The sequence below is a fragment of the Lactuca virosa genome, chromosome 8 (genome assembly GCF_052849685.1).
Source record: "Lactuca virosa cultivar CGN04683 chromosome 8, Lactuca_virosa_CGN04683_v6, whole genome shotgun sequence".
Lineage (NCBI taxonomy): Eukaryota > Viridiplantae > Streptophyta > Magnoliopsida > Asterales > Asteraceae > Lactuca > Lactuca virosa.
In genome coordinates this window covers 242,486,951-242,501,206 of record NC_136433.1, presented here as the reverse complement: position 1 = coordinate 242,501,206, position 14,256 = coordinate 242,486,951, and positions in this window count along the sequence as shown.

Genomic DNA, 14,256 nt, shown 5'->3' with positions numbered 1-14,256 from the left:
GAGAAGCTAAAGGAGATTGACATCAACACTGCCTCTGCTGAAGAAACCACGGCCTTTGAGGCCCACGAGCGTGATGCCATGAAAGTCCATTGCATCATGATGGCGACTATGACCGCAGAACTCCAGAAGTCCTATGAGGACATATACCCCTATGAGATGCATCAAGATCTACTGGACCGGTACCACTAGAGTGCTAGGCAAGAAAGGTACGAGGTCATCACTTCGATGATCACTACCAAAATGGGTAATGGAGAGTCCCTTACCGCTCATCTACAAAAGATGCAAAGATATGTCGATCGTCTGCTAAAGTTGAATGTGAACTTTGATGAAGAGCTGGCAATTGATATCATCCTTCATTCCTTGCCTCCCTGCTATAGCCAGTTCCGCATGACCTACCACATGAACAAGGAGGAGGTATCTTTGAGCAAGCTTCAAGGCTTGTTGAGGACTGCCCCAGTCCTAGAAATTGGGCAAGGGAAGGGTAAGAAGAGGAAGGCTCCCTCAAAGAGACACCATAAGGGAAAGTCCCAAAATGGCTCCTCTTCTATTGGAACCAAGGTTGGTTCTGCTAAACCCAACTCGAACCCCAAGGAGGCAGAGTGCCACCACTGCCATGAAATAGGGCATTGGAAACGAAGCTGCCCGAAATATCTGCAAGATATCAAGGATGGAAAGATCAAGCCGTCCTACGCAAGTATTTACACTATTAAATCTAATGATTCATCACATGCTATTTCTTGGTTCTTGATACAGGATGTGGTTTTCACATTTCTTCTGATTTGCAGGGCCTAAGAAGAAATAGGGATGTGGAGCATGGGAAGATAAATTTGATCATGGGGAGCAGAAGATCGTCGCCTGTCACCAAGATCGGAGTTTACTCTTTAATGATCAGTAGTGGATTAGAATTAGATTCAAATAATTGTTGCTATTCGCTAGATATGGCAAGAAACATCATTTCATTTCATGGTTTGTATAGACAAGGTTTTAGATATTCATTTGATAATGAAAAGGGTTCTATTAATGCTTATCTTAATGGTGTTTTCTATTTTGAAGCATTGCCTTGTAATGGAATATATGAAACCGTGATGGTTGTAGACAATTTAGGAAATGATGTTTTATGTATTGATTCTTCCAATGTTTTGGATAAAGCATGCTTGTGGCATTGTCGTCTTGGACATGTCAACAAGAAACGCATCGCCCAACTCCAAAAGGATTGAGTATTGGAGTCATTCGACCTTAGGGACGATGACGTGTGCGACTCTTGTTTACTTGGAAAGATGACCAAGTCACCCTTCACTGGCACTTGTATGAGGGGTGAGGGTTTATTGGATCTCATACATACAGATGTATGTGGACCTTTTAGATCCACCAAAAGGGATGCGTGCCGCTTCTACGTGACTTTTACCGACGATTATAGCATATATTGCTATATCTACTTAATCAGGCATAAGTCAGAAACCTTTGAAAAGTTCAAAGAGTTCAAGCAAGAAGTGGAGAATCAGTTGGCCAGGAAAATCAAGATGCTTCGATCTGATCGAGGTGGAGAGTACCTAAGTCTTGAATTCTATGACTACCTCAAGGAATGCGAAAATGTTTCGAAATTAACGCCACCTAGGACACCACAGTTGAATGGTGTGGCTGAGAGGCGTAATCGAACCCTGCTAGACATGGTTCGTTCCATGATGATTCGTGCTTCACTACATATCTCATTCTGGGGGTATGCCTTAGAGACTGCCACCCATATCCTTAACTTAGTCCCTACAAAGAAGGTTGCCAAAACACCTCACGAGATGTGGACAGGGAAAGCTCCCTCGGTGGCACATATCAAGGTTTGGGGTTGCGAGGCTTTCATAAGATGAGAGACTCACTACAAGCTTGAAACTCATAGTGAGCGATGTATTTTCATCGGCTACCTGCAGAAGTCCTTTGGATATCTCTTCTATAGACTGAGTGACAATGTTGTCTTCGTTGCGAGGAGAGGGGTTTTCCGAGAGCGAGAGCTCATAAGCCAAGGGGACAGTGGGAGGCAAATCGATCTTGAAGAACTTCAGGAGTCAAGCGATGAAGGAACCTCTAACACTGGCGCTCAACCCGAGTAGGAAACTCCGGTTGAACCGATTGATGAGTCCTTACCTCTTAGACGTTCCAGTAGAGTTAGTGTTCTGCCCGTGTTGTATGGTTTTCATATAACGAGTGAGGGTGATACGTTTACTAGTGATAATACACTAGTGAATTTGGACGAACCTAACAGCTACAAGGAAGCCATGGCAGGCCCGGAGTCTGCAAAATGGAAAGAGGCTATGGACAGCGAGATTCAGTCCATGTATGACAACCAAGTTTGGAATTTGGTTGACAATGTACCAGGTCGTAAGACGGTCGGGTGCCAGTGGATCTTCAAGAAGAAGACCGACATGGATGGGAATGTGCACACTTATAAGGTGTGATTGGTTGCGAAAGGTTTCACTCAAACTCCTGGAGTTGACTATGATGAAACTTTCTCACCAGTTGCGAAGATAAAATTTATTAGGGTGATGCTGGCTATTGCTGCATTTCATGAATATGAAATATGGAAGATGTATGTCAGAACTGCTTTCCTTAACGGGAAGTTGGCTGAGGATGTTTACATGGCTCAGCCATAGGGTTTTGTCAATGCAAAGCATCCCAATAGAGTGTGTAAGCTTGAGAAGTCCATCTATGGACTAAAACAAGCATCTCGCAGATGGAATCTTTATTTCGATGAGAAAGTCAAAGAGTTTGGTGTTCTGCGAAGCGAGGATGAATCGTGTGTATATGTCAAAGCCAGTGGGAGTATAGTTAGTTTTCTCGTATTTTATGTTGATGACATACTACTCATAGGAAACGACATCCCGACGCTGCAGGAAGTCAAGTCCTGGCTTGGGAAGTGCTTTGCTATGAAGGGTCTCGGAGAGGCTACCTATATTTTGGGAATAAGGATAGTGAGAAACATAAGTAAGAGAGTAATAGGACTTAGCCAGAATACTTACTTGGACAAAGTACTAAAACGTTTTAGTATGGAGAATTCAAAGAAGGGAGAGTTACCAATCCAAAGTAATGCCAAATTGAGTAAGACTCAAAGCCCGAGTACCGAAGTCGAGATAGCAGAAATGAGCCGAATACCATACGCTTCCGCAGTTGGCTCGATTATGTATGCTATGAATTGTACTCGCCCTGATGTGGCCTTCGCTTTGAGCATGGTCAGTAGATATCAAGGGAACCCTGGCAAAGCGTATGGACCGCAGTCAAGAATATTCTTAAGTACCTTCGGAGGACCAAGGAATGGTTTCTAGTCCTCGGTGGGAGTGATGACTTAAGGGTGCGAGGGTATAGTGACGCCAGTTTTCAGATCGACAGGGACAACTACCGTTCGCATTCGGGCTGGGTCTTTACCCTAAATGGAGGAGCAGTGACTTGGAAAAGTTCCAAGCAGGAGACCGTAGCTGATTCAACGTATGAATCAGAGTATATACCAGCGAGCAACGCGTCAAAGGAGGCGATATGGTTGAAGAACTTCATCGGAGACCTTGGAGTTGTGCCAGCCATAAAGGAGCCCATGGAAATTTTCTATGATAATGAAGGAGCGGTTGCCTTGACCAAGGAACCGAGGGATCATTGCAGATCTTGACATATCGACAGAAAATATGACTTTATTCGACATCGTGTGGAAGAAGGACTCCTCGTAGTGAAGAGGGTATCGTCGGAGGATAACCCAGCAGATCCCCTTACGAATGGACTGAGTAGGGTTAAGCACTTGCAGCACGCTAGGAGCATCGGGCTGAAGGACGATATTAGTTTAGATTAGATAGTTTAGAAACATGTAATAGATAAATGTAATTGACATTTGATGATTAAATAAAAGAGTATTATTTATAAGTAATGTTACTGTCTTATGTTGATTATTTACCTATTGTTTCATTTTTCATGTTTTGACTTCCTGAATAATAAGATTATTCGAATGTTCCACAATCGTTCATATTTTGGGAGTAGGTATGAAGATAGATTGTCATGAATTGGTGTGTAGATTGTCTAAAGTGTATTAGATATATCAAAGGTTTGTTGCAACGTTCATGAGTGCTTATGAGTTTGATTTGAGCATTGGATTAGACCCGCGCTTGCTGGAATCACTTCATGGAATTTATCACGAGTGATCGCAAAACGATAATATCATATGGTCTTAAAACCTAGATATATGGTTTGTTGTTTACTAATTGGTTGTGTATTGATAATCCGTAAATGCATCAGTAACTTGATGTTATAAAACACATTGTTGTGTATGATTTGATTAGTGAATAGTAAGTACATATAAGTTGAAGTTTATTTGTTCCTTTTATCCTAAGAGGGTAAAAGCGATATTAGGGCCCCTCAATGATTTTGTTTTGACTTATATGTCGGGCCCGGTCAGGACTGAATTGATGTGTTCAATTAAGTTCTATGTCAAAAGAATCAGAGATCGAGAAACAAACTGTTGGACAGGTAATTGATAAGATCATGTAACTGTCCGCACGATATCTAGAACAGAGGATTATACGATCCCTTATCTGAAGGACAGGTAATTGATAAGATCAAGAGTTTTGAGAACTGCGATTGCTAATCAGATTCAGAAGGTGCATTTGCATTTATAGTTATTCGACTTATCCAAGTGGGAGACTGTTGGATTAGTGTCTAAGTCCATAACTATATTTGGTATGTACTTGATCCGGTTGTGCATGGTCCTTTTGGGTTGCCTTCACCAAAGCAACTTGACTGGAGGAATAATATAGAAAGAGGTGATTATGGTTTATTAATATATTATAAGACTAATATATTAAAAGAGAAATCACATTTGTTTAATTAACATTGGTAAATAATTAATTAAGAATTAGTTTTGTGATCAAAAGAAGTTAATTGAACTTAAGGGGCTGAACTGTAATTATGTGATAGTTACAAAGTTGGGCAAGGAAACCCTAATAGATAGGGTGGATGAATTCTAGGGATAAAGCCTTAAAAATTCCTCCATGATAGGGATTCTAGAATTATCCTTGGGCTGCTTGGTGGCTAACTAATCAGATAAGGATAACCATTGAAACCCTAATTCCTACACCTATATAAAGGACCCCTAGGCATGGGAATTTTGGCAAATTGAACCCTAGAAGTCCTAGAGCCGAAATTCTCCTCTCCCATCTCTCTCTTGTTTCCTCCAATTGCTATTGGTGTTTGTGATTCATTAGAGGCACAACACTTGAGGTGCTAAAGTTCTCAAGGCTTCAAGATCTTCAATCAACAACAAGGTAAACATCTAGATCTGATTTGTGATGTTAATTTCGATTATATACACTAGATCTAGGGTTAGAAAGTCTTTGATGAATTGCATGTATAATAGAGAAACCTAGATCCAAGCATTAGGGTTTGCATGAGCATATAGGATGTTCTTTTGGCTCAAACCCATCAAATACTTGAGAGAGAATTGAGTATTTGCGGCCAGAAGAGGAGGAGTGAAGAAAATTCTGGTCAAATTTATATATATAAGGAAGAGTGTGGGACCCGAAGGAGTTCACGACCCGAGGACCGTTCACCGCCGAAGACGAGATCACGGCCGCAAACCAGAGGTTAACGGTCCGAGGTTGGTTCACGGCTGCGAGGCATGTTTACGGCTCGGAGTGTGTTTGCGGTCTGAGCTTCGTTTGCGGTCCCCATGCGAAGTTTCTCGGTTTGGAAAAATGCTCTTTATATTTCACTTTTAATTCAACAACTCTTCAAATTTATACTAGGCTTAGAAACCTATAAGTTTGACCTTTGGTTGCTGTTTTTGACTTTACAAGAATAAAATTTTCGGGTTGTCACATCATCCTCCCGTTAAAGGGAATTTCGTCCCAAAATTTAGAATTCTAAGTGGTTACTCATGAATTTGGGAAAAGGATGGGTACCTTGGTTCTATCTGATCTTCTATTCTAATTGGTAGAGAGAGTGTGGTTTTGGCTTACTTGAGTACGTTTATCCAACTGGTAGGATGTCCACTCGTAGTTCTGGACAGCTTTGTCCTGAAGTTCATGGTAAGCCTCATACTTGGTTCATCCATCATCGTCTCGTGTATACAAGTCGTATATAATTAAGATTATTAAGATGGTCGGATGTGTAACTCTGCCCCAGGTCCACAACCAAACAAGGAACAGGAGATAGGGCGGAAACACACATCCTAGGTCTATAGAATCTTAATTATATACGACTCTCGCGTATACACTTAACAGTGATAGGTTAACCGTATTTGTCCCTAGCCTCTGTGCTTGAACTTGACTTGCTGTATAAGTGGTATTCCTAGGAGATATATTGGAAATACTTCAGAAGGATTGGAGACTTTTAGAATATCCAAGGTGTGTTTCCCTTTAAGTTTCTTGCCTACGGAATAAACTAGAAAGACGTGGTACCCCTCGCATGGGTACTTCTGAGTTTTGAAACGAGATACCATGCGAAGTTTCGTGAGTTTGTCGTTAAAGATTATAAGGATTTCGTTAGACGGTTGTTAAAGTGAAGGGTATTTATGTAGTACAAGAAATTGGTATGGTGAGGACCAAACCAATATATTTCTAAAGGCGATATCGGAACTTGTTATTGTGACAGCTGTTAAGTCGAATAGAACAACATACTATTATATGTATATGTTTTCAGTGCCCTCCGGTTTTTTCCTTGTTATTATTACTGCGAACAATCTGTACCGCATTAAGCGAGTACTAGCAGTCTGAGTGTTCTAATAATCGAAACTGATTAATTTTTCATAAGATAATCCCTAACAGATCTCTTTATAATCGCTTAGTGTATACAAGTCATGTATAATTAAGATTGGAAAGACAGTCGACTGAGCGACTTTGCCCTAAATCGACAACCAGACAAGGAACCGGAAATAAGGCGGAATTACTCAATCTAAGCCTACAAATCTTAATTATAAATGACCCTAATGTATACACTAAGCCATCATAGCTTATCAGGTGTTGTAACAGCATGAACAGGTACAATTTGTTGTCTTTTCGAGGCCTCTTGTGTTGACCGTCCTTTCTTCTTGCTCCCATATTTTCTCTTATTGTTGCCCTCTTTTGTTGGCTCAGGAATGGGAGTCATTATTCCTTGGCGAACCCCATGGTCCACGACACTCTGTGCCAATTGTTTGGCGCTATCGAAAGTAGTCGATTTGGAGGCTAAAACACTTCCTTGAGTCTGGGGAGATAATCCCCAGATGTACCACTCTATCTTCTTGCTCTCCGGGGTAACCATTTTGGGGCATAGTGCCGCTAGGTCACTAAATCTTCTAGTGTAGGTCACTATGTCTGAGCCCGTCATGGTGAGACTCCAAAGCTCTTCCTCTAGCTTTTGTATTTCGCCTCTCGGGCAGTATTCTTTCATCATTATTATCTTTAAGTTCTCCCAGCCCATCGAATTAGCCACTGCAAGGGTTAGTGAGTTGACATGGCCATTCCACCATGTCAGGGCTCTATCGGAGAAAGTGCAGGCAGCAAATTTGACTTTGCTCCCTTCTGGGCACATGCAAATTTCGAAAACTGACTCCATTTTCTCGAGCCATTGCATTAAAGCAATGACTCCTCCATTTCCACTAAAGGATTTGGGTTTGCAATTCATGAAGTCTTTATACGTACATTCCCAAAGGAGTCTGTGGATATTTCCGTAGTTAGACGGGTTGGCACCACTTCCAGATCCATTGGTACCATTTGCATGGATATGAGACATGGCGGCTGTTACGGCGGCAGTCACCGCAGCCTGGAACATAACATGATCATACTGTGGAGTTGGTGGCGGTGGATTTGTGGTTGTGTTGTTACTACGCCTGATATTTCTACGAGGCGGCATCTTTCTGTCATAAAGTTTAAAGATGAAAGGTTGGCAATATATTGGTAGTATAAATCGAATGATATAATACCAGAATATCGAGTGTATCATGTTCCAAAAGTGTTTTGAAATCAATTCATAATAGAAATCTATGTGAACATAAATTTATGAATTTTTCAATAATGAATACCCTTACTGAAGTTTTGTGACTTGATTTGCAAGTACTAGTTGTGATGAAATATGCGATAAACTTAACACCTGATCTGAGTAGTGTAATCACTAACTCACTAAGTTAAATTAGTTTCTTACTTATTAGTATGATGTATTCGGTACTTTCCAGTTTGTTCCTGATAAGGTAAGGTTTGTTAATGATCTCTCTAGGACCTTTCTCTTCGTCCGATCCTTTCTCGGAATTCTCCTTGTAAACTCTCTTTTGGTTCTGTCTCGACTCCTCTGTTTGCTATTTTACGATGTCTAGGTGTATCGGTTGTGCGAGAATGAAAATGTCTAAAGAATCTACGAGATTAATAAAACACTTTTATTAAAAATAAATTCTTACGAGGATGATCCTTACTAGGTCTTTCTATAATCACTTAGTGTATACAGATTATATATATTCCAAATCAAATAGACCTTCGAATAAGTGATCCTAGTCTAAAACCACATCCAAACAAGGTAAACGAAGTAGAGTGAAAATCACCAATTCTAAGTCTATAAAATCTCAATTATATATAACCTTATGTACACACTCAATAATTATAACCTTACCAGTGGAGATCTTTTAGTTTTCACACAAGTTATTTATAGTGCCTAAAATACTCCTATAGTATTTTATGTTTGATTCTAGAATTCCTTTGTGTATGGGTTGGTAAGTTTTAGACTTGCTGCAACACTACTATCACTCTCAAACACATATTGGTCGTATCTCAAATAAATATAGTTGATCAGGCTATATTGATCCCATATATGATTACATAACTGTCCAGGTTTGACTGTAGTGTCCAACATCCAAATACTTTTGTTTTGTTCTTCTTGTGATACTTGTTCTAATATATATATATATATATATATATATATATATATATATATATATATATATATATATATATATATATATATATATATATATATATACTTTTATAAAATATTGTTATATTTTAAAGTATAATTCTTGGTCAGAGTGTTTTAGTCCCATTATATTTATAGTTGTATATCTTTTATAGGTTGATATACTTAGTCCACTATAAACAATGCTCTGATACCAATCTGTCACACCCCCAAACCGGAACTGCGGAAACGTTCGGGGGCGGAGGACGTCATGTCAAGTATCACAACACATGCATCATAGTAGTCAAAGTAATAACAACCATCGTATTGATAATATAATATTTACATTATGTTCAAAACATTACTTGAAATACATAAAAAGTACAACAAAAGTTAAGACGTAAAGCTCCATCTTCGCAAAACCTAGCAGAGAGTACCTGTCTACTAACGAACCTGAGAATACAAGTGGTTTGAAAAAGTGTCAACATTAAAGTTGGTGAGTTCATAAGTACTTTTGTTATAGAAAGTATATCCTTTATTCATTTGAAAAGTTCGCCAGTTCCTCCAGAAAATCCTTTATTTTCTACTGATAAATGATAAGTAAAACAACTCATGATTGTTCCTTCTACGAGTACTTAGTGAATACAAGTCATATACATTCAGATCGAACAGACAGTCGGCTGTGTGGTTCTGCCCCAAGCCCACAACCAAACAAGGAATAGGAAATGAGTCGGAATCCACACATCCCACTATCTGTCGGATCCTCATGTATCTAACCCTGGCGTATTTACTAAGTACTTTTAACATTAAGTTTAATGATCCTTAATATTGAAATCGTTCCTTAAGAAAATCCTATATTTTCTTAATAAGTAAAATGACTGTAGTTAATCCTTCTATAATCATTCGGTGAATACTAATTATATATAATACAAATCGATTAGACAGTTGAATGTGTGAATCTGCCCTAAGCCCACAACCAACAAGGAACAGGAAATGAGGCGGAAGTCACAGATTCCACTATCTACCGGATCTTTATTATATATAATCCCAATGTATTCATCAAGAAATTACATAATTAACATTAACGAATCTATGGTAAAATGGTAACCACAATAGTTCCTTCTATAATCACTTAGTTTACACTAACTATATATAACCTAATATCGAATAGACAATTGAATGTGTGAATCTGCCCTAAGCCCACAACCAAACAAGGAACAGGAAATGAGGCGGATGTCATGTTGGATTAGTGTCTAAGCCCATAACTATAATTTGTATGTACTTTACCCGACTTGGCATGGTCCATTTGGGTTGCACTTCACCATAACAATTTATATGGATAGTCTTTTAAGAATAGTATGTTTATGATTTATATTAATATATTATAAGTTCTAATATATTAATATCGAATAATATGATTTAATTAGTATTGATCAAGAATTAATTTAGAATTAATTTAGTGATCATAAGGAACTAATTAAATATGGACTCTTTTATATATATATATATATATATATATATATATATATATATATATATATATATATATATATATATATATATATATATATATGGAATGGGCCAAGTTCATTTAGGTTGGGCTAAGCTTTCATGGATAGTCCATGGAGTGTTTAACCCATGGTTCCTATGGAAATGAAAGGCCATGGTTATTAGGGTTTACATGAATGTAACCCTAATCCTCCATACTATATGAGGAGGTCTTTGGCACAAGAAATGGCACTAGTGTGTGTGAGAACAAAGGGTAGGCCGATTTCTAGAAGTGCTTGCTATTCTCTCAAGTTTTCCAAGGTGTTTTTGGTGATTTGTGATTCCACTTGAGGCTTCCACACTATTAGAGCTAAGATCTTAAAGTTCAAGACTTCAAGCTACATCAAAAGGTATGTTATCTAACTAGGCTTCTGTAGTATAGTTGCTTCATATTATGCTAGTTAGGATAAAACCTTGGAATATTAAATGTTTGCATGTATAATAGAGAAAACATAGATCCAAGGTTTGTAGGGTTGCATGTACACCATAGGAGTGTTACAATGCTCAAAACCGATCAGAGTGGTATCAGGGTCGGGTTTGTTTTCAATTATACTTGATGCTACTTGCAAGAAAAATCGTTTTTTTTTATTCTTCCAGTTCACTACGAGGTGGTAAAATTTACCACGGGGTGGTGACTGTTCAGTGAAATTTTTTTTTAGTTTTTTGGCCTGTTTTGGATTAGAATCATTACCACAAAGTGTTTTTGTTCATAAAACTTGATTTTGATGTTATGGTAATGTTTGTTCTCATCCAAATAAATGATAATTGTCAAAGTTTCAAGACTTGGAACATCCCAATCATACGGCCCAAAAATTTCATTTTTCAATCATTAATAAAATCATAAACCATCCATGATCATATATAAAATTGTGAGTCATGTATCATAACGTGTCATAAAAACTGTTCCATATAAAATGACCATTTTACCCATGGCTAAAGTCCACATCCTCATCAAAGTCAACTTCCCAATTAACCGGACTCGCCGAGTTGGCCCGCCAACTCGCCGAGTCCCAATCCTTTCATCTATCCCCAACCCGACTCCACTCGTAGAGTTTAGCAAGAACTCGGCGAGTTCTCCTTCAATCATAACATCGGGACAATCTTCATCTGACTCGTCGAGTTCCTCCTGAACTCGTCGAGTTTATCTTCATCATATGACGTGTCTAGTCTGTGACTCGCCGAGTTGTATGAACAACTCGTCGAGTCCGTCTTCATGAGTTGGGAGATGGCCTTGGACTTGTCAAGTACGTTCCTGCACTCGCCGAGTCCCATGGTCTCCAGATCCATGGCTATGTCTATTTCGTTGCGTCCCTTTCCCCTGGACTCATCTAAACCCCTTTTAAACTCAACTGGTTTCCTCCTGAATCATAACAGTTTTGGGAACCCACCCACGACTCGCCGAGTCCCAAGAATGACTCGTCGAGTATATGCATGTCCAAGTCTATAACTTGATTTCTGATGTGCAAAACTCATCCAGAAGGTAGATCTAGACTCCTAAGACCATAAAAGGGACTTTTATGCTCAAAAGACCAAAAATGGGGTTTATTTCATACATGGGGTTCTCATGGGCATAAAGATGGCACCTTTATGCCATGAGGACCCTCCAGGGTTCTAGATCTGAGGGTAAATCGACTTGGGACGTCCAAGTGTCAAGGGTCAAGCTTCTTGGACCCAAACTCCATAAAAATTACAATAAGAATATGTATGAAACTACAAGTCAAGTATGAAGCTTGATTACCAGAAAAGATGCCAAATAGGGTGAGGTTTCTGGATCTACTATTTCTCCCTTGAATCTTCTAGCTTCCACCTCTTCCACTAACTTCAAGATACACCAAATAACTCTCAATATAACCAAGAAAGCTCAAGTTCACTTATGGAGGATTAGGGTTTCGGGATTAATGCTCTGGAGGTGATGGAGGCTGGACATGAGGCCCATAATGTTGCTTAAATAGGGTACAAACCCTAAATATTAGGGTTTCCCCAGACTGGCCTACTCGTCGAGTCAAGGCGCGGACTCGCCGAGTAGATCACTTAAACCTGCGTCCAATCCTGACATCTACTCGACGAGTTAGGGCTACTACTCGTCGAGTAGCTCTGTATAAAATACATTTAAGGAATTAAATACGTACAAGGAACGGGGCGTTACAATTCTTCCCCACTTGTCTTAGAGTTCGTCCTCAAAGTCTGTTGTCTCTAAAAACAACTCTGGGTAGTGCTCCCTCATCTCCTCCTCGGGCTCCCACGTCCACTCTGAACCCTTGCGGTGCTGCCACTGCACCTTAACTAACTCTACCCTTTTGTTCCTCAGCTCCTTCGTCTTGCGATCCAAAATCGCCGTTGGTCTCTCGATATAGTTCAGGCTATCGTGAACCTGAATGTCCTCAAGAGGTATCACTGCTGACTCATCCACTAAGCACTTCTGTAACGGAGAAACATGGAAAGTGTTGTGGATCTGGCTGAGCTCTGCTGGAAGATCTAGTCGATAAGCAACCCGACCCACCCGGGCCAAAACCCTAAACAGACCAATGAACCTGGGGCCCAGCTTGCCCCGCTTCCGAGATCTGATAACACCCTTCCAGGGTGACACTTTCAGGAGGACCATATCGCCCACCTGAAACTCCAGGTCCGAACGCCGCTTGTCGGCGTAACTCTTCTGCCGACTCTGAGCAGTCTGGACCCTGCTCCGGACTTGATGAATCCGCTCTGTGGTCTTGAGTACCACCTCTGTACTCCCTATGACTCGCTTACCGACCTCACCCCACCAGATTGGGGTCCTACACTTCCTCCCGTAGAGCATCTCGAAGGGAGGCCGGTCTATACTGGAGTGGTAGCTGTTGTTATACGAAAACCCCGCTAACGGAAGATACGTATCCCAACTACCACCGAAATCCAGCACACATGCCCGAAGCATGTCCTCGAGAGTCTGAATCGTCCTTTCACTCTGCCTGTCCATCTGAGGATGGAAAGCGGTGCTGACGTGGAGACGAGTACCCATCTCGTCGTGAAACAACTTCCAAAACCTGGAAGTAAACTTGACGTCTCGGTCTGACACCATAGAGACAGGCACTCCATGACGTGCCACTACCTCTCGCATATAAATCTCGGCCAGCTTCTCGGCCGATATGCTCTCCTGAATCGGTATAAAATGAGCGCTCTTGGTCAATCGATCCACGATGACTCATATCGAATCAACCCCTCGTGCGGTCCTTAGAAGCTTAGTGATAAAATCCATAGTGATATCCTCCCACTTCCACATGGGGATATTCAATGGCTGCATCTTGCCATGCGGCCTCTGGTGCTCCGCCTTGACCTTCCTGTAGGTCAGGCACCTCTCAACGTACCAGGCGACGTCCCGCTTCATCCAGGGCCACCAATAATCTGGGCGAAGATCCTGGTACATCTTGGTCGCCCCTAGATGGATAGAGAACCTGGACTTGTGGGCCTCATCCATCAATATATGTCTCACTTCGCCCCTGTACGGAACCCATACCCTCCCATGCAGGGTCAACAACCCTCGGCTGTCGTAATCAGACGAGGCCACCCGGCCTACAATGCGCTCACACTTCTGACACTCTTCCTTCAGGCCCTCGACCCGTGCTTCTCGGATCTGCTCTAGTAATGGAGTAACCACTATCATCCGCAGACAGATATCTCGGATCGGAGCCGCTACCGCATTGCGGCTCAGGGCGTCGGCCACGATGTTGGCCTTGCCCGGGTGATAAAGGATCTCACAGTCATAATCCTTTACCACATCTAACCACCGACACTGTCTCATGTTCAGATTCAGCTGATCCATAAGGTACCTCAAACTCTTGTGGTCCGTGTAGATAG